The following is a 22426-nucleotide window of genomic DNA, read 5'->3' as shown; positions in this document are numbered from 1 at the left end:
CATCTAAAAGAGTGAGAGAAAAACAATAAATGAAGCCTAAAGCCACCAGGAGAGAGAAATGAAGATTAGAGTAGAAATAAATGATATAGAAACAAACAAACAAACAACAACAATAGAGGGGTGCCTGGGTGGCTCAGCTGGTTAAGCGACTGGCTCAGGTCATGATCTCACAAGTTGTGGGTTCGAGCCCCAAGTCGAGCTCTGTGCTGACAGCTAGCTCAGAGCCTGGAGCCTGCTTCATATTCTGTGTCTCCCTCTCTCACTGACCCTCCCCTGCTCACACTGTCTCTCTCTGTCTCTCAAAAATAAATTTAAAAAAAAATTTAAAAAGATAAAACAATAGAACAGATCAATGAAACTAAGGGCTGGTTCTTTGAAAGAATTAATAAAATTGATAAACCTCTAACCATTATTATCTAAATGAAAAAAGAAAGGATTCAAATAAATACAATCACAAATGAGAGAGGAGATCATAACCAACACCACAGAAATACAAACAATTAAAATTACAATTTTATTTATTTTTCTATTTAAATATATTAAATATATTTTATATATTTAATATATAAATATATATTTAAATACAATTATTTAATTATAATCATATTATGAAAAAATTAAATGCCAACAAATTGGGCAATCTGGAAGAAATGGACAAATTCCTAGAAAAATACAAATTCCCAAAACTGAAACAGAAAGAAATAGAAAATTTGAACTGACCCATAGACAGCAAAGAAATTGAATCAGTAATAAAAAATCTCCCACAAAATGAAAACCCAGGGCCAGGTGGCTTCACAGGGGAATTCTTATTCTTTTGAAACTGTTTCAATAGAAAGAAATGGAAGGAAAACTTGTCAACTCATTGTATGTGGCCAATATTACCCTGATTCCAAAACCAGACAAAGACCCCACTAAAAGGAGAATTTACAGGCCAGTATCTCTGATAAACATGGATGTAAATATTTTATATATTTTTATATAAAAATTGATTTTTATATAAAGCATTCCTACTAAAAGAAGAACTCAAACTATGATAGATTCATGAAAAGTGATATACTGGATCTTAAACTTTTTGAGATGGGAGTCCGTAAGTATTTGATATTTTTTTATTATATTACCAGTCACTATGATACTAGAAGTCCTTTCTGGAACTTCTAGGGAAGAAGCCTAGATTCTCGTCTGAAATTTTGCACTGGAAAGCAGTGTAAAATGGGACAGGTGGGTTGCCCTTCTTGATATAATTATTTTTTCTCTAAAATGGGTACACTTTAACTGTTTTTAAAAGTTTGGTGTTAAAAAAATGTTTGGTGTAAAGACTAAATTAGAAAAAATGGAGGTGGTTTATTACACAGTAATTAAATTTAAAGGATACCTTCATTTTCCTTCACATTTTTTCCTCATCTCAGTTTTTACTTTTATTCCTGGCCAAGAGATAATTGGATTTTAGAGACATACACTTTATGAAAATGTCCATAGCAAATTTAAAATGGTGTATTGAATGTGTTGAAATTTCTTTGATTTTAATCAGTAGCTCAAAAAATTGATGTACCCAGACACTTGATATGAAATAAAATTCCATATAAAATAAAATGGAATAGTATATTTTAAAAGAGTTTGAAAGCTGAGATTCAGATTTATACTATGATCTAATATGCATGGGTATGATGTATGGATATTATGCATATGATCTAATATGCATTGGTATTACGTATGGGTATGATGCATAGTTTAAAGGTTTTATTATTTGATGTAACCTCATATATTCAAGAACAACAATATGTTACTTTTATATTCATATTGTTTTAGTAGAATATCATCTTTCCTCCTGGTGTTAGTCACCCCAATACTTATAATCATATCTAGGTTAGCAGTAAGTTACAAATGTTTTTAAAATCTATCAATAGCCCATTTTAACTGTAGCCAGTAATCCTTGGTTATGGCTGTACTTAGTAATCCTTAAGTAACACATAAAATCAGGCTGCCAGTGGCACCAATAATTCTGAGACACTAGAATTAAATTTTCTTGTAATAATATCCATTCTATACCAAAATCCGTTTCTCACAGGACTAACTTAATAGAATATTAAAGTAGTTTTGCAAGTGGCAATTCTAAATAATCTATAGCTTAATGATGCATCAAATGTTATAAAACAAATTGCGCTAGAAATTTCATATAAAATCAACTCTGCAACAGATCATGTTAATAATGGCTAAATTTTAGGTCAAATATAGAGTATCTTGAAATTATACTGAAAAATTGTATAGTGAATGCATATATGTTATTTTGCATAAAAAAGAAATTGGATTATTTACCTTAGAAACACTTATTTGAACTGTAATTGAGCATAGGAAAAAAAGATTATTCAACAAGAAAACACAAAATCTTTCCACAGACTTTTAAAAAAAATACTGTATTTTAAAATCATTATACTTAGAAAAATACAAAAAAAATATACAGTGAGGTCGGCACATTCTTCTATTTTATTTCACTGACCTAATTGTCTATTTTCACCAGTACCACAAGGTCTTGATTACTGTAACTTATAGTTAGTTGGTCAATATCAACAAAGTAACTTGCTGGGAGTTAATTCATGTTATATTTTCTTTTCTATTTTTTAACAAGATAATTTATATTACTACTAATCAATGAATTGAATTTTGGATAATTTTAAATAATTTCTTATAATTTTAATCTTTGACTCCTGTAACATGCTCCTTTTTAACATTTTCCTTCAAAAGAGCTAATTTATAACTGACCTTTAACAGTGACATTCACTCTTCCAACTTTGATGCTGGCTCTGGCATTGCTCTCAGTGACCACTTTGTCAAACTAATTTCCTGGTATGACAATGAATTTGGCTACAGCAGCTGAGTGGTGGATGGTCTTCAAGGAGTAAGAACCCCCTGGACCACCAGCCCCATAGTACAATAGCAAAACCAAAAAATTAACACTGGTACAAAATATAGAGCTCATTTGGATTTCACCAATTATGCCTGCATTTATTTGTGTTTCTGTTGTGTATATGGCCATATGCAAATTTTTCACCAGTGTAGCTTTCTGTAAACACCGCCACAATCAAGAATCTGAACTACATCTTCAACACGAGATGCCCTCATTCTATCCACTTCTCAGCCACTCCTTCTCTAATACCTGGCAATTACCAATCAGTTCTCCATTTCTATATTATGTTATTTCTCAGATATTTTATAAATGAAACCAGAGTATGTATCTTTTGAGGTTTTTGTTTTGTTCTGTTTTGTTTTGTTGGTGTTTTTTGTTTTTGAGATTCATTCAAGTTGGTTGATACATCATTTACTTCAATGTAACACTCCTTTGCAGAGAGGTATTATATTCTCTGATATGGACATACCTGTGTTTAACCACTCATCCAATTAAAGGCATCAAGTAGTTTTCAGTTGGGGATTATTATGAGGAAAAAAAAAACTATCATTGCTCAAATATTCATTGTCTAAATCCATATAGTAAAACTGTTAGTGCTTCTGATTTTGTACCTTGTTTGGAAGATGCGGAATAGTGCTGAGACCAGTTATTCTACAACCAAGATACAGCTTCCAGAAGGTACCACCCCTAGGTTCCCATCTGAGGCATTGCTACTTGCATTGAAGCTCAGAAAGAACCTCTGGGAAAAACTCGCAAACTCTATTTCTTTCCCAGTCTGTGAGGGAATTTCTTTCTCTCTCGTCAACTTCAGGTGTAACTTTTCTTTGCCTCCCTTCATACCTAATATTATCCCCAAAAGAAAACAGTCTATGGAAAGAAAAAAAGTAAAAGAAAAAGGCCAGAGAATTCATATTGTCTATAAGCAACTCAGCTCCATGACAAGTAATAGAAAAATTCTCTGAGGTGAGATCATTTAAACTTTAGAAAAGAAAATATAGAGATAATAAAATACAAATTAATTTTCCTATAAATGTTCTGTGGTACATGCACAATGAAAAAAGTCAAATAACATATTAAAATACACAATGATTCTATGCCACCCTTAGTCTCCACCCGAAGTTATTTTATTTATATATCTTCTTGTCACACTATCTTACATATAATAAGGGCTCAATAATATGTAACTTACCATTAGTGTAATCCACCTAATAATAAATATGATAACAATATTGTCAATGTAAGTAAAAGTTTTCCTTCACAATATTATGTTTACTTTGGAAAATTAAAATCTCTAATGTCCCTTTATATAAAAGTTTGACATCTAAAATTTTGTTACATCTAGACTATCTAAAAAGTAAAAACCATATATTAAGGAAGTAATCTTCTGTAGACCTATATTATATAATACACATAATAATTCTACTTTCCATATATTATATTCATTTTATATTTTTTATTTTTTTAATGTTTATTTAATTTTGAGAGAAAAGGCAGAGAGACAGAGCACAAGTGAGGGAGGGGCAGAGAAAAAGGGAGACACAGAATCCAAAGCAGGCTCCAGGCTCTGAGCCGTCAGCACAGAAACCAACATGGGGCTCAAACCCACAAACTACTAGATCATGAGCTGATCCAAAGTCAGCCACTTAACCGACCACCCAGGTGTCCCATATTTATTTTATACAACATAATTTATTTTCTGTAATTATTAAAGTATTTTTTATTTATATATTTATATTTATATATTCACTTATATACTTATAATTATAGTCTATAGTCATTAGGCTTTTAAATTTTATTATATTTAATTATGTTAATTATAATTATTCCTTTTATAATGAAAAATAATTTTCATTGCTTCATTATTTCAAATATTAAATTTTTGTAATTCTATTTCCTATCATTTCAACTGTGTTATAACTGGAATTTTCAGGATATATGCTTTGCAAAAATAAGCTTTATTTATAAACCTACAAAACTGGATGAAAGTGCAGCCACGTGAGGTGGTATCATACTCTTACTTTGTTCTTTTAGTAATTTGCTTTTTTTAGATAGAGTGTAAGTGGGGGAGATGGGCAGAGGGAGAGGGAGAGAAGCTTAAGCAGGCTCCATGCTCATGTAGAACCCAATGCAGGAGTCAGTCTCATGAGCCTGGGCTCATGATTTGAACCAATATTGAGTCAGATATTCAATGACTCAGCCACCCAAGTACCTCACCTTATTTTATAAAATAAATAACATACCAGGTATCTACACTGTTGGCTTATTTTATAACTGGCAATTATAAAGTTGAAAATATTCTGGAATCACTGAATATTCTGGCTGCAAAGCCAGAATTTACCAGGAAAAAAGTGACGTGGCCTTGATTTTATGGTTTACAAATTTCTATAGTGCAATGCTCTCAGTATGATCAATTTCAAGCAAAAACACATTGCTAAATGGAGATTTGTGAAGCAATGTGTACAAATGGCTTTTGTTAGCCTGTGAATGCTAGTGCTTTCACACCACTACCTGGGAGTCTTCTTGTGGAGTTGCCTTCAGAGTCTGTTACATGCTTTTGCCAGAAAAATCAGTCTCATTGCTTTATAGTCACACCGTCTATGTGTACCACAATATTATCAGTCACACTCTTCCAGTACTCGTCAAAATCCTAGACTGCGCAGAAGTTTGTACAAAAAGCAACCATACAATCTAATTCCATAGGCAAATATTTGCTATCCTTGAGAATATTTATGAAAATATCATACAAACCCAAACGTTGAAAAAAGAGAAATTTCAAAAATGTTACATGAAAAAACTGCTATTTAGCTGATTAAATTTTTGTAAGTTATATACAAATTTATCAATGTAATGAAGAAACGAATTTCCCTGAAGAGTTCATAAATAGTAAATTCTCTTAGAAGAATATCAAACATGAATAATAACTGTAAAATCACTCAGACATGGAATTTAAGAAATAAAACAGATGAACTTAGGGGAAAGAAGGAAAAGTAAGGTAGAACGAAAGAGATAGGCAAACCATAAAAGACTCTTAAATTCAGAGAGCAAACTGAGAGTTGCCAGAGGGGTGTTAGGTGAGGGGATGGACTAAATGAGTGATGGACATTAACGGGGGGGGGGGGCAGCTTGTTGGGATGAGCTCTGGGTGTTATATATAAGTGATGAATCACTAAATATTACTCCTGAAACCATTATTACAGTATAGTTAAATAACTTGGATTTAAATAAAACTTAAAAATATTTTAACTACAAAAAAAGTCAATGACAATTTCAAGCATATGACATTCTGAAAAAGGCAAAACAATGGATACAGTAAAATGATCAGTGGTTTCCAGTAGGGAGGTTAGAGGTCAGGGTTGACTAAATAAATACAGGGAATATTTAAGGCAGCAAAACTATTCTGTAATGGTGGATACAGAATGTTATACATTTGTTAAAACCCAGATAATTTTACAGCAGGAAGAGTAAAACTTAATATATACCTATTTTTTAAATATTCAAGATACAGTGATTCTCAAGAAGGAATGCAGACTGTGACAAAAGAATTAACTGTGTTACCGATGTATTAAAACAGCCTCACTGAGAAGAGAGGGGAGGATGAAATGCTAACCTGAGTGTCTATGGAAATGAGTGGTGTCTATAAGAACAAAGATGAAAGGAACTGTGCATAGGCACTATACTCTAGTTGACAATTATTTTTCCCATGTGGATATGAATTCATAATTCATCTATTATGCATGTAGTAGAATGAATGAAGAATACTAAAAGTCAGGTTTTCTTAAAAATCTCTTCCTTTAACATTTTTCCTTTGTATTAAAAAAACTTTAACTGAATTGATCATTAAAATTACATTAGTTATTATTAATCTGTTTCTAAATACATTATAAATATATATCCATGTTCTAAAAACAACAACAAATTGGTTTTTACATGGTTTTCTGTATTTTCTGGTTCAATCTTGCAATTCAGCTTGAACATTTATATCCATATGTTATCATTTCTCACTTGTATAGCTTTGTTTTTAAGAAAAATTTTCCCAGTGTAAGAAAAGTTTTACATTTGATTTTATAATATTAATTTATGCCTATATCATGCTATAATTCTTTAGACAAAAGTTAATTTAAAAACATAAATTGAATCTAATGATAATATTGTTAATACTTCAATTTACATGGAAAACTGTTGGCAGGGAAATAATTTGTGACTGATATCATAAATTTACATCAATCTTTTATTGTTAAAATAACCATTGAAATAAGGACGAGCCCATGAAACTGAAACACAAAGGATGTTAAATGAACTCAATTTCAGAAAGAGCAAAATGCTATGTTTGAAATTACACTGTTATGTTTTACAAAGCTTAAATGAGCCATTTCTAAACGGTTCTTAGAAGATACATGAGAAGTTCTGATACGTAATAGGAAGAATACTTTAAACAGTAACTGGAAATTAATTTACCAAGTACTGTGTGATGATGGAATGTGGAGGGGGTCCGAATAATTTTGGCTATTAGCAATAAACTAGTAAGTTAATTTCTCACTCAATTGCAGAGTTGTCTCATTAGTATCTTAATTAAATACATAATGGAATTTGATGGGGCATGATCAGGTTTTATATCAAGATGTTTTTCTATGCACAATTTGAAATTTTAAGGATGAAAGGTCTTTGAAACATGATCCAATAAATATATGGGACTACTGGGAACTAACCATTCAATCCTTGGCACACTGGCAGCGATATTTATTCTTTTTCTTGCTGTTGCTTCTTGATTATTTGAAACACTGTAATCTCACCAGTTTACAAGACAGCATTGTAAGGATTTCAATGCATATATTTTTATTGAGGAATATAAAAGTTTCAGAGTTAGGCCAACTCAAACCCGACTCCTTTTTTTTTAATGTTTTGTTTATTTTTGATAGAGAGAGAGACACAGACATGAGAGGGGGAGGGGCAGAGAGAGAAGGAGACACAGAACCGGAAGCAGGCTCCAGGCTCTGAGCTAGCTGTCAGCACAGAGCCTGAGGCCAGCTCGAACCCCCGAACATGAGATCTGACCTGAGCCGAAGTCGGAGGCTTAACCGACTGAGCCACCCAGGCGCCCCAAAGCTGATTCCTGATCTACATTACCTACTACCTGAATAAGCTTGGTCAAGGTCACCACTTCAGTGCTAGTGGCCACATTGACCTTTAAAGGAAAAAGTGTCCTAGCTTAAGCTTTATCCTCTATTACAGTCTCAATTTCCTGACCCAATCCAATTAATAGTATTCATCACTATCTGAAGTCTCCCAGAACTTTAGGAGATCTTTTAGAGTTTAAGCCACAGTATATATAGTGATACGGAGAAAACACTGGGTTTGACAAGTAATGTTTTTTCAGGTTAACCACAGTAATCTGAGCTATTTGGAGTACACATGAAGGTCTAGTAGCAAATAAACACTACTGCAGAGCTCCAGTAGAAATTTGTATCTTTCTTGCCATTGCTTCTGAGATTTGAAATGAAGAAGTGAGGCATAGACCTCTCTTTTCCTGGAACATTTATGATGATGAGCAGAGGGACTGTGGGGCAACTTTGACTACGTACTCCCAGAGAAATTTTGCAGGTCCCTAGTCTTTGTGTGAGGCAGTGGTGTCCTGTCATTTGGATAGCTATATTCAGCCACAGGATGTAATGCAAATGGCCTGGCTTTTGCTCTTCTAGTTCTTCAGGTTGTTTTATAGCCTTCTAATTAACACTGTAAAATTCATTTGTTTCTAAAATACCTAGCATGACCTTTTTCCTTTGCTGAAACATACATCTAAAATGAACCAACATGCAGAAATACATATTGTGGAGATTTCCAAAAAGTAATTTTGACATACTGTTTAAATATGCTGTGACTATAAAGTTAGAAGACAAAGACTGGAATCAGGCAAACTGCAGTTACAATTCTGGTTCCACCAATTATTCTTAGGTTTGTGTCAGTGATGTCATTTTCAATCATCTGTTTGCTCTTCATATTCCTAGCCACATCTGTTTTATTATTAATAGTTTGTTACCAAGTTGGTTTCCATATAACACCCAGTGCTCTTCCCCACAAGTGCCCCTCTCCATGACCAACACCCCCTTTCCCCCTTCCCGCCTCCCTCTGAAGAAAAAGGAAAAAGTAAAAAAAAAAAAAAAAAAAAGCACTCAGTTTGTTCTCAAGATTCAAAGGTCTCTCATGATTTGCCTCTCACTCCCTCTCCCCAACTCTTTCCCCCCTTTTCCCATTCCCATGGTCTCCTATTAGGTTTCTCCTGTTAGACCTGTGAGTGACAACATATGAGATCTGTCCTCTGCCTGACTTATTTCGCTTAGCGTGACTCCCTTTAGGTCCATCCATTTTGCTACAAATGACCAGATTTCATTCTTTCTCATTGCCGTGTAGTATTCCAGTGTGTGTGTGTGTGTGTGTGTGTGTGTGTGTGTGTGTGTGTGTATTGGGGTACATGTGCTCCTATGCATCAGCCCTTCTGTATCCCTTGGGTGGATCCCCAGAAGTGCTATTGCTGGGTCATAGGGGAGTTCTACTGATAGTTTTTTGAGGAACCTCCACACTGTTTTCCAGAGCGGCTGCACCAGTTTACATTCCCACCAACAGTGTAGGAGGGTGCCCGTCTCTCCACACCCTTGATTTGTCTCTTGATTTGTTCATTTTATAGCCACATCTTTTAAAGAACAAAAAGTTCAGATTCTAGTAAGGTCATTTTTTTTTCTCTATTGACCATACTTTAGTGATGTATCTAAAAATTGAGCAATAAACCCAAGGTCACCTAAAGTCTTCTACTATGTTTTCTTCTAAATATTATGTAGTTTTACATTTTAAACGAAGGCCTGTAATCCGCCTTGAGTTAATTGATTTGAAAGATGTAAGATCTGTGTTCAGGTTCTTTTTCTTTTAACCATATGGTTACATAGTTATCCTAGCAAAATTTGTTCGAAGGCCATCCTTTGTCCATTGTATTTCCATTGTACCTTTGTCAAAAATCAATTGATCAATATTGTGTGGGTCTGTTTCTTGGATCTCTATTCTGTTCCATTGATCTTAGTGTTTATTTTTCTTCCAAAACCATGCCGACTTCTTTTGTAATACTGTCTTGATCATAGTAGATTTATTGCAAGTCTTGAAATTGAGTGACCCTACAAATTTGCTTTCCTTCTTACGTTGGTTATTCTATATCTTTTATGTTTCCATATAAACTTTAAAATTATTGTGTCAATATTTACAAAACATCTTGCCGAGATTTTAATCAGGATTATATTGTGTCCATAGCTCAATTTGGCAAAAATATACATCTTAGTAATAAGAAATTCATCAATTATCAAATACAAGATATATCTCAATTTATTATTAAGATTTTTTATTTATTTTTCAGTGGCTTATAGTTCTCTTCATATTGAGCTGTACCTTTTATTCAGATTTTATAATTGTAATATTTGAAATGGTATTTTAAAGTTTTAAATTTGAATGTTTGTTGCTTGTATAAAGAAAAACAGTTGGGCTTTATATAATGATATGTTATCCTGTGACCTGCCTTAACTAATTTCAAAAACAGAATTTTTTTCATAGGCAATCATCTGCAAACAAAGACAGTTTTCCTTTGTGCTTTCTGGTATGCATACATTTGACATTTTTCCTTGTTGTATTTCCCTAGCTGTGAATAGAAGTAGTAAAAGAAAACATTCTTGCTTTATTAATAATCTTAGGAGTAAAGCATCTAGTTTCTCGCCATTAAATCTGATCTTAGATGTAAGATTTTGTAAATGATTTCTCTCTCTTAATAGTTCAGTAATAGTTTTTACCATGGAAGTTTTCTTAGTTTATCTGAGCTGCGAGAATACCATAGACTGGATGGGTTATAAATAACAGAAATTTCTTTCTCACAGTTCTGGTGTCTGTGAGGTCCAAGAACAAGGTGCCAGCAGATTCTGTGTCTAGTGAGGACCTGCTCCTTTGTCATAGATGGCCTTCTTGATGTGGAAAAGGGAGGGGAGCTTTCTGGAGTCTCTTTTATAAGGACACTAATGCCATTCATGAGGGCTCCACTCTCATTACCAAATCACCTCCTGAAGGTTCCCTCTTCTAATATATGATTACAATGGGACTTAGGATTTCAACATATGGATTTTGGAGAGACATAACATTCAGTTCCCTGTTGTATGTTATGGATTTTGTGAAAAAATATTTTGTGTATACTGATGTGATCATATGATAAGTTTTTTCTTGTTCAGCATTTAATAAGGATGATTTCATTGATTGAATTTCTAATATTGAATCAGTTTTGCATACCTAGAATACATTCCACATGGGCATGGTATATATAAATATCTTTAAATATTGATGAAATATATATGCTAATATTTTTTGAAGATTTTTTGCAATGATGTTCATGGGAGATATCAGTCTTTTCTTTTCCTCCCATATAATGTCTTTAGCTGGTTTTGTTATTAAGGTCATGCTTGCCTAATAGAATAAGCTACTGAATTCTCCTCAGCTTTTATATACTGAGAGAGATTGTATAGAATTAATATAATTTCTTCCATAAATGGTTAGTAGAATTCACCAGTGAAACCAGGGAATTTTGGACCTGATATATTCTCTTTTTTTCACATTTTATTTTATTATACATCAGTGCTTTTGTTTTTTTTATGGTTTTTGGGTTTTTTTATGTTTTTTTTTTTAATTTTTGAGAGACAGAGAGAGAGCGCCAGCAGGGGAGGGTCAGAGAGAGAGGGAAACACAGAATCCGAAGCAGGCTCCAGGCTCTGAGCTAGCTGTCAGCACAGAGCCCAGCGTGGGGCCCGAACCCAAGAACTGTGAGATCATGACCTGAGCCGAAGCCGGAAGCTTAACCGACTGAGCCACCCAGGTGCCCCCATCAATGCTTTTGATAGGATATATCTCTTTGAGTCTTTCTAGAAATTTGTCTATTACATCTAATATATCAAATTTATGGTCACAGAGGTTTTGTTGTAGTATTCTTCTAACATCAGTGATATCTGTCATGAGAACCCCTTTTATTTTTAATATTGGTAATTTATATCTTTTCTTTTATTCCCTGTTTACCTTAGGTGATATTTATCAATTTCATTGACTTCATTTTAGAATCAGTTTGAGATATTGTTGGTTTTCTTTTTTTTTCCTTTTTTTCTATTCTCTTGGTCTTTGCTCTATTTTTTTAATTTTCTTCTAATTGCTTTTGAATTTAAATTACCTTTCTTTTTCTAGTTCTCTAAAGTGGAAACTTAATTTCATGTTACTATGTAAATCTAAAAAAAAATCTTGATTCACAAACACAATTAGCCAATAAGTTTTAGATAAGGGGTTGTGTAAAGATGTGTTAAAAATTAAAGAAAAGAGCAATGATTTCTAGAAGTCTTTTCATTTCATTTTTAAAATTTTTGCTTTTTTTTGTTTTTTTGAGAGACAGAGACAGAACATGAGTGTGGGAGGGGCAGAGAGAGAAAGTGACACAGAATCTGAAGCAGGCTCCAGGCTCTGAGCTGTCAGCACAGAGTCTGAACCTGAGGCTTGAACCACGAACTGTGAGATCATGACCTGAGCTAAAGTGGGATGCTTGACCCACCTAGCCACCCAGTTGCCCCTATCAGTCTTTTCATTTTAATACCTTTTTGCATATAACAACCTTTTTGTATTTTGGTTCATAAATCTTTGATTAGCTTATTTCAGACAAGAGTTTTTCTAATATTTCTTTTAAGAGTACATGACTTTTCCTTCCCCTCATCCATTGTCTTCCTTCTCTGGTAACAGTTCATATGCCAGCTATAGATGCATCTGGTAGTATCTCCCCAAACTGCTTTTTTCTCTTGTTTTATGTTTGAGTTTTATCCTAAAAAACTTCATTCATTCAATTTCTGCTATTTAGCTATATGCATTCAGGTTATTAGGAAATTTATTGACTTTGGGATTTTAAGTATATTTTACCCTTATAGATCTCTATCTATTTGTACTTTGCACTCATAATCATCCAGCTTATATTTGTTGGAAATAAAGCAACTTTCATCTTTTTTATACTATCAGCTGTGCCTATCTTAAAATCTCCTGTGACGTAATATCTTTGTCTAGATATTAGAATTTCATTTGTTTAATTCTTTTTGATATTTTTCTCCCTGTGTTGGTATTCATTGAATCAGTCAGGATTCTAGCTTATGTGTACACGTAAGTAACTGAGTTCCTTATTTCCCTATGATGAATAATTCACCCATTGATCATAGCACCGTTCTAACAATGCAGAAAAGATGATATGCTTGTTGGTTGGGTTTCCCAGTGCTTTATCTTTTTAAAGATACCATCCTGCTTTTCTGACACCGCGGCCTCTGATCTACATACGCAGTAAGCAGTGTCACTACTGCAACAAGTTGCTATAAACAGGGAACAGGTAGAGACTGCATACTCTGTGTGGTCATAATAAGTTTTCTAACTGCACAGTTTTGCTCTTTAGGGTCTCTTTGCAGCTTACCACATCACCTTAAATGAATGACTCTAATGGATTCTATACTAGTTAATTCTGGTCTTGCAACTTTCCTACTCATACTGTTTTCTCAGAAGGACTTTTTCAAGTCTTCTCCATAGGTTTTGGACCTTATTTTCTCCCAATATTCAACATAATCTCTTCTACTTTTCAGAGACTCCTCAAAATTACTATCAATGCCAATGTAGTTGTTTGAATTCCAAAATTAATTTTTAAAATATACTTTTGTCCATGTAATGTGATTTAAGATTAGGTTATGCTGTATTTCCCACTTGCTATCATAATTTATGGGTACTACATATTACTTAAAGAAAGAAAATTGATATGGTTTTATTATAAATAATATATCAAATAGCAAGTGAGCCTAGTTTTTAAGGAGAACAACTGAAAAATACTAGAGCATAAATATATAATTGCTTAGATCAGTTCCTAAACATTACAAACATACATCTGATGAACAATTTGAGAATTTTCCTTTAAAAAAATGATAATACTTGAGATGAGTTAAATATGGCTTTAAGATGTCAAGTGTGCTTGAAGAAGATGAAAAGTACATCATAGGATATATAGTCAGCAATATTATAATAACATTGTATAAGGACAGATGGTGACTACACTCATTGTAGTTAGCATTGAGAAGTGTATAGAATTGTTGAATCACTATGTTGCTCAACTGAAAATAATATAACATTGTATGTAAACTATGCTTCATTTAAAAAACTCCATATGTAGAATCTGAGAAACACACGAGATGAACATAGTGGAAGGGAAGAACAAAAAAAGATAAAAACGGGGTAGGGGGGGACAGAATCCATAAGAGACTCTTAAATGTAGAGTACAAATTGAGGGTTGCTGGAGGGGAGGTAGGTAGGGGTTAGGTTAAATGGGTGATGGACATTAAGGATGGCATTTTTTTGGATGAGCACTGGGTGTCATATGTGAGAGATGAATCACTAGATTCTAAACCAGAAACCAAGACTACACTGTATGTTAACTAACTTCAATTTAAATCCGAATCAATTCAAATATATTAAATAAATGAAATAAATAAAAAATAAAATTTAAGAATCCTTTTTTAGTACTTAGAAATAAAAGAAATGATTACTTTAAAAAGGATTCAAGTGTGCCTAATTAGAAATTGACAAAGCAAAATAATTTTTCACATGGAAAAGTAAATTGATAATTCGAAGTAGACACATTATTTGGGATCAAGGAAAATCTTTAAAAATAACTCTACAGTAGAAATGGATAAAGAGCAATCACAGAAAGCATTATCTAAGGACCTACTATTTTATATATCTAAGCTAGCAAGAAATATCAAACACTTGCCATGTTTCAAGCACTTGGTTCTGAGCTAGTGAAGAACAAAAATGTAAGACCCAACCTTGTCTTTTAAAATTTACCATGGAGTGCTTGATACAGGCAAAGAATTTAAAGCCCAGTGTGAAATTTTTCATAATAAAGATAGGCAAAAGGAGCTATAGGATTACAAAGGTAGATCAAATAGAAGGAACATATAACCAACCACCATACTTAGGTGGAGAATAGAAATAATGCTTAACATAAATCTGGGGGAAAAAAGAGGGCTTTTACAGGTGCTGTTAATACAAAGTCTCTCAGGAGGAAAGAAGTAGATTCCATGAAAAGCAAATAATTCTTGAACAGCTTCCATCCAGTTTATAAATGAAACTCAAAATACCACAAAAGTTACCTATCCTTATTTAAAATTCAGAATTCAAAGTTCAAAAAAAATTACCAAATACCTAATGTTTTAGAACTCTAAGACCTAAATGAGTAAGGAGATCAAAACTGAAGTATTTTAAAAAGCATTGGTCTTATTGTAACATATCTTACAAAGTCATTTTTTAAAGCAAAATTTTGTGCCGTTGAGCCATTTCTCCTTACATTAAAGACAAATAAGTAGTTTGATCTTTTTTCCTTAGTTTTGTTTTGTTTTTCTTTCTGCCAGAATTTTTAAAAATTTTTAACATTTATATTTGAGAGAGAGAGACAGAGCAGGAGTGGGAGGAAGAACGGAGAGAGAGCGATCTGAAACAGGCTCCAGGTTCTGAACTGTCAGTACAGAGCCCGATGCAGGGCTTAACCCACAAACTGTGAGATCATGGCTTGATCCAAGGTCGGCCGCATAACCAACTGAGACACTCAGACACCCCTTTTTTTGCCAGAATTTCATATGTCTTTCTGGTCCTATGCTTTCAAGCTCTAGTAGTCACATTTTACACATCAACTAGACATTCTTCTGATGTTATTAGAAACTTAGATATGCAATACTAATAATTAGCATATAAAATTAAGAATATTATGAAGAAAACCACAAAGGACTTCTATGTGAAGCAAAGCCAACAATTTCCATTCTCATTTCTTATTATTCTTCAGAAATATCATAAATTTTTGTCATGTGTAATGTCCTCTTCTATCTCTAAAACTGTGGGGCCTCTTCCTTCCAAAATAGTCTTTCTACTTTTCCAATCATATAAAACACATAATAGGGACATACGTTCACTCTAAAACATTATTAAAAGAATTAACTAAGTAATTATATAATGTGAGGTCAGGGGAGATATATTTATAAATATTTAAAACAAAAAATAATAATGTCTCCAGAGGTTGTTATTCTTATTGTTTTTGTTAGGTCAAACCACAGTACTTTAAAAGACTTTATTCTCAGAAGTAAAAGTTTATTTTGTGGTACAAAGTCTGTGATATAATATAAAAAAATTAAGTAAAGAGAATAATACTGACTGTTAGAAAAGTGAAGAGTGTAGGTATTGACAAACTGGGAAGAACATCCAGATCTACATCTGAAAATGAGGTCAATCATTTTGCCAGTAGGACCAACTTCAGTCACAGTATCCTGTAATCATTTCTTATTCCTGACAATTCACATCTGCTGACAAGAGTAGGTGTTTATCCTTTTCTTCAGTTTTGTTCCTGATCCATGGCTCCAAATTTCTTTGAGTTGAAATTTAAAAAACATAGCCGTACTTTGATCAGAAATTTTGCAGAACTATGTGGATACATATTACATAAAAGAAGAAATATGGCTACCCTGAATTTTAGCGGTGTGATAAGTGGTATACTCTTTTTTTTCTTAAACAAGAACCCAGCTTAACAATAAACTCATATCTAGATTATACTGAAAGTTATACAACACTGATATACACTGACTCATATATCTTAGAAGAGCTCCATATATGGTAGTGTAGTTGGAGGATAATTTATATTTTATAATGTAAACATGTTGATTACTTAATCACATCATAATTGACTACTTTCCTACCTGTTCTAAAATATTTTGAGGTAGATCACTTTAATATATTAATCTATTATTTTATATTTTATGGTATAGATGGTTTTTCTATCTGCATTGTTTTCTTTCTAAGAGAATATTCCAATCTCGTGAAATATTCAAATGCTTTTATTGATATGGACAAATACAACTCCCTGACAAGTTCATTGTAATAACTGAGCGTACAACATAAATTTACTAAGACATGGATTTTTCGCGTCTCAGTAAAATAATATTTGTTACCACCTTGATCTAATATACTCAGATACAGACACACAGACACTTTTTGTTATATTTCTTGAGAACGGAGGAACTAGGTACTGATTTTGTAAATTTGAACAAAACTGATTCAAAAGCTAATGGCAGGAAAAAATTTCATTAGCTTTAAACTATGATAAGTGTATTGTAATAAAATAGCAGAATATTATGAAACATAGAAAAGAGAAAAAAGTCTTGGTACGTGTCAGAAGTCTTCATAGAAGTGATAACATTTGAAAAATGAATAGGAATAATACAAATGTTTGTGTCCATGAAGAGGATGTGCATATTGGTTTTTTAGTCCATCTTAGTCCATCAAGACTAAACCTTCCCAAACACTTAAATTCTGTTTTCTTAACAAGTACTCATTTTGTCTTTAAGTTATTACACTCTTATTTTATTATAAACATTCAAGAGAAGCCAAGCTGCTGCTTCAGGATTTTGCTCAGATATTTCTTCAGCCAAATATTCAATTTCATTGTTCACTATTCTGCCTCCCACAAAACACTAGGATGCAAACAATTAATCCAAGCCCTTTGCCACTTCACAACAAAGATCACTTTTCTTTGTTTCCAATAACATGTTCCTTGTTGCATCTGAAATTTCATCAGAATGAACTTTACTATCCATATTTTAATCAACATTCTATTCATGAACACTTATGTATTCTGTCTTAACCCGGAGGCCAGGTCCGTGCTTGTCCCCGGCGTTCAGTGGTACCTGTCTAGTCCACCCCTACCGGCAGGGCAGAGAGTCCTCGTGGGTTCTTTTCCTGAGGGAGGGAGAGAAAAAGGGGGCAGGAGAGGGAGACACAGAGAGTAAAGACACAACTCACGGTTTCCGATCAGGCAAGAAAGAGAGAGATTTATTCAGAAAACTGTCTCTTATAAAGGTTTCAAGGCAGGGAAACAAGGCAGCTGACCCAGGTCAGTTGCTAGGAAACAGGGTTAAGAGATTAAGACTGGAGTAGAAAGGGGAACCAGACCAAAGTGTTCTAGCACAGCGCCTGAGGGGCTGAAGCCACCCTGCCTGCAGGCGGTTGATCTTTGATCTTCTGGCTCCTCTGACAGGGAGTGGCGCTCCCCTGCCCATTCTGCAACTCCCCTCAGGGAGTGACAAATCCGGCTAGCAAATGGCCAAGCAGCTGAGTCTTTGCGGCTCCCCACAGTATTCTCTAAGAAGATTGAGCCTTTCTTTAAAGCTCTCCTCTTCTCCTTCTGAGCTGCCATGAAAATCATCTTTAATAGCCCATTCATTGCCAATGTAAGTATTTTCTAGTATGCAGTATGAAACTTTTCCAGACCCTGTCCATTATCTAGTTCCAAAGTCACTTCACCTTTTTAGCAGCACCCATTCTCAGTACCAGATTTCTATTTTAGTTTGCTTGAGTTGCTCTGACAAAATAACACAGTCTGGGTAACTTATCAAGAACAGAAATTTATTTCTTACAGTCTAAAGGCTGGAGGTCAAGATCAAGGACTGGTGTGGTTCAGTGAAAGCCCTCTTCTGGGCTTCAGCCTTGTAATTGTATCCTAATATGCCAGAAGAGGCTAAGAAACTTTCTGGAGCCTCTTTTATAAGTAAATGATTCCATTCATTAGGGCTCTGTACTCATTACTTAATCCTTTCCCAAAAATCCACCTTTATTATTTTTAATAATAAAACATCATTATCTTTGGGAGTTAAGACTTTCAGAGGGACACATTGAGACCATCACAATGATTGTACTATATAAATGTATCCCAGGCTAAGTTGTTAGCATATTATTTTAATAATTAGTTATTTTAACTGAAGACATTTCATGTTTGGTCTTAAGAAGTATGGAATGGCATAATTTGGACCATGATTTTCAAAAATATTTAAGGTAATAATTAAAGAGTAGACAAGACTAAATTCAGATACTTTGATTGAAAGCCATTTTACATAATTGTTTAGCAATAAGTGAATCCCTTAAACTATGTGTCTCTGTTTCTTCAACAATGATCTGGTAATATCATTTTGCTCAAGTAATGTGGTATCAATATAAATAGAGGATTAAGGAGGGAAACATTTTGAAAATGAAACCAAAAATACACACAAATAATAAAAACTTTGTTGGAGGACAAGGTTGGATAAACATAACCCAATGATAATATTTCAACTAAATTATTACTTGTGAAAAAAATAATTCCCCCTCTTAGATCACATGATGGATAATTCTAAGCTGTATTATCAAGAGAGGGTAATTGGGTAGTCTGCTCAAGTTGCCATAATAAAATGCCATGAACTAGGTAATCTAACAACAAAAATTATTTCTCACAGTTCTGGAAGTTGGGAAGACCAAGATCCAGGTTAGAGAAGTTTAGTTTCTACTGAAAGCTCTCTTCCTGTTTTGTAGACTGCTGTTTTCTGCCAGTGTCCTCTCATAAGGATGAAAAACTCTGATATCTGTTCTTATGAGGGTACTAATATCGTCATGAAACCCCAACCCTCATGAACTCATTTAAACTTACATCCCAAAACTCCCATCTCTAAATACCACCACACAGTGGGGTTAGGGCTTTAACATGTGTACGCAGGAGGGGACACAATTCAGTTCATAGCAGCCAGATTGATCTTCTTATCAATTGGTGTCCGTGTGTGTGTGTGTGTGTGTGTGTGTGTGTGTGTGTGTGGGGTTGAGAGAGGTACTTTTTTGTTTGTATGTTTATCTCTTGCACTTAGACTATTTCTTTAAGTCACTGAACCCAATATCTGGTCCTCACTGCAATTATAATATAAAGTCACATACTGTCTTAAATTGTGTCTAAAAGTTTCCTCCTCCCATCACATCTCATTAAAATGGAAGTTTTCTTGGTTATTTAACTTAATTGTACCTCTAATATTGTTTTTCTAGGCAGAAATTGACAACTATCTAAAACATGCAATTATCACTTTAATTTTAACAAAATTTCTATGCTATTCTGGAATGGTGAACCTAATTATAATTATGTAAAATATAATTTTTTTTAAATTAAGCACACTGATTCTATTAACTTATGTCAAAACATTGCTAACTAGTTTTAATAGGGACTCTTTTCCCTCTTTAATCCCAAAGTCATAAAAATTGTATTATAATTTTAGTTGTTATTAATTAAATTCCAATAACATTGCTTTTTATTCACTTGGTACTATATCATACATACCTACAGAATTGAAAAGCCATCTTTCTGCTCATAGTATACTAATACATATACATATATATATATAATAAAAAAACAACATGATATAATGCAAGCAGTATAATAGAAATTAGAAGTGGTTGATTATTGATTATTTGATTAACATGCAAAGATGAAATAGAGATGATCTCTAATGTAATTAAATGTAAGCAATGGATGCTAATTATTTTTCTACTGTATATTCTCTTCCCTTTAATTATACAGAGATAAATAGAGTTAGCAATAGAGATAAAAATTAAGTAGAATTTGCTTCAGATTGCTTCTTACTGAGTTTGATTCTTGTTTTTAATTTATTTTTTGTTGTTTGGTTTTTTTAAATTTATTTTTGATAGACAGTGCAAACAGGGGAGGGTCAGAGAGAGAGGGAGACACAGAATCTGAAGCAGGCTCCAAGCTCTGAGCTAGCTGCCAGCACAGAGCCCGACGTGGGGCTTGAACCCACGAACTGTGAGATCATGCCCTGAGACGAAGCCAGATGCTTAACTGGCTGAGCCACCCAGGTGCCCCCGGAATAGTGATTCTTAAACTAAAGTAAAAAGATCTGTGGCTCACTCATATCATATGGATGGTTACTCTATAGCTTTTTTCTCACCATTTCAGCATTTGATTTTATTTATACAATCACCTACATGTCATATAATATTATTTTAATTACCATTAGCCCTTGAGAAAACATAATAACAACGAAAGAAGGAACTGGAGAGTGAAGGATTTACATCATGAGAGGGCTGACCCATACCTGCCTTGGAATGCACTTGGGTTCTGTCTCCCCCCATTACTGTTCCCTTGGAAACTAAAGAGCTTAAAGATCTTCCTCTGTGGGGATAAGGGGGATGGAAATGGTCACTGCACCTCTGTTGAGGAAGCTGAGTGTTCACTTGCACATGTTTGCCCCATATGGTAACATAATATAAGAGATTGTCAGGACATTAAGAATAGGGAATGTCTAGGTCAAGGTGATCAATACATATCTGTGGCAATCTAAGTATCTTATGTAGATAAGAGATATTTTAATGATGATATCTGGGCTCCCAACATATTGAGATAATGATGTCATATTTACTGTATTGTGTGCTTTTATCTTTCTATAAAACTAAGTAAATGTGATATCATGTCATATTGGGATCAGTTGATGACCGACTCAAACTTGCTCCATAGCTATGTTGTCACTTAGAGGTTTTAGGTTTTGAAGAATATAATGATAGGGAGATGCTGTGAAATTCTGATGAAAAGGTGATGCCTTAGTGGCTGTTTTTTTTTTTTTTTTTTAACCCATGGTTTTACTCACAGTTTTATGGACAAAAAACTCTGTGACAAATTACCAGAGGTATATCTTGCCAATAGAATACAAATAGCATGGGTTTCTGCATGAGCGAATTGCTGAAATGTGAATCTAAAGCCAAATGAGGAGGAAATCAGCTGATATAAATTATGTGATTACTTATTAAAACTTCCCTCATGAAACTGAAACCTCTTGGAGGAGAGGGAAATAACACAAGTAATGAAGCAACTAGATTTTCTCAGGTGTTTTAGATGAAAATAGATCCACATTCTAAACAAGAAGCTATGTTGTAGATGTGGGAGAATATTGTGCTTCACCCTGATGTGCTCCCCCCCCCCCCCTTAATTGTTGGTTCTTAAACCAACAAATGTGATGGAAAGACAATCTCAGAAAGCAGGGGCTGTGGTATAAGAGAAGTCAGCCATTTTGCTGATAAACCTTTTGTTAAAGATGCCTAAGGAATTCCCACCTTCCTGTAGTCCTAGGTCAGTTGACTTAAGGCAATTAGTTTATCTCTGGACACTGAAGGATGAAAAGGAATGTTTATTGTGAATATTAGTCCACAGCATTCTGTAGTGTTTAGTTTTTATCAATGACTAATAAAGTAATAGTCATGTCTCTTTAGTGCAGATTGGAGGGAGAAAATTCCATGTATAGAAAGGAAACTTGAATTACTCTCACTGGGTGTGAAATGGAAGAGCTCCACAGAAACAGTAGAAATGTCAGTGACAGCAGCATTCCTGAACTGTCGATGTGATAATCAGAGACCAGCTTCTAAATAAAATATGGCTCTGACCCTAACTATGGCAGACACTGAGATTTAGACATGCCTTCCACCATGTGCTCCACATGCAATTCTCCTATTGAAAGGATGGGAGTGTCTCTGAAATACCATGGCAGATTTATTCTAGCATAGGTTTTACTGAAATGAAAATCTAGACTCTCCAAAAGAAAGTAAAAAACC

This window comes from Suricata suricatta, chromosome 15, assembly GCF_006229205.1.
Source record: "Suricata suricatta isolate VVHF042 chromosome 15, meerkat_22Aug2017_6uvM2_HiC, whole genome shotgun sequence".
Taxonomy (NCBI): Eukaryota; Metazoa; Chordata; class Mammalia; order Carnivora; family Herpestidae; genus Suricata; species Suricata suricatta.
This window is presented reverse-complemented; position numbering follows the sequence as displayed.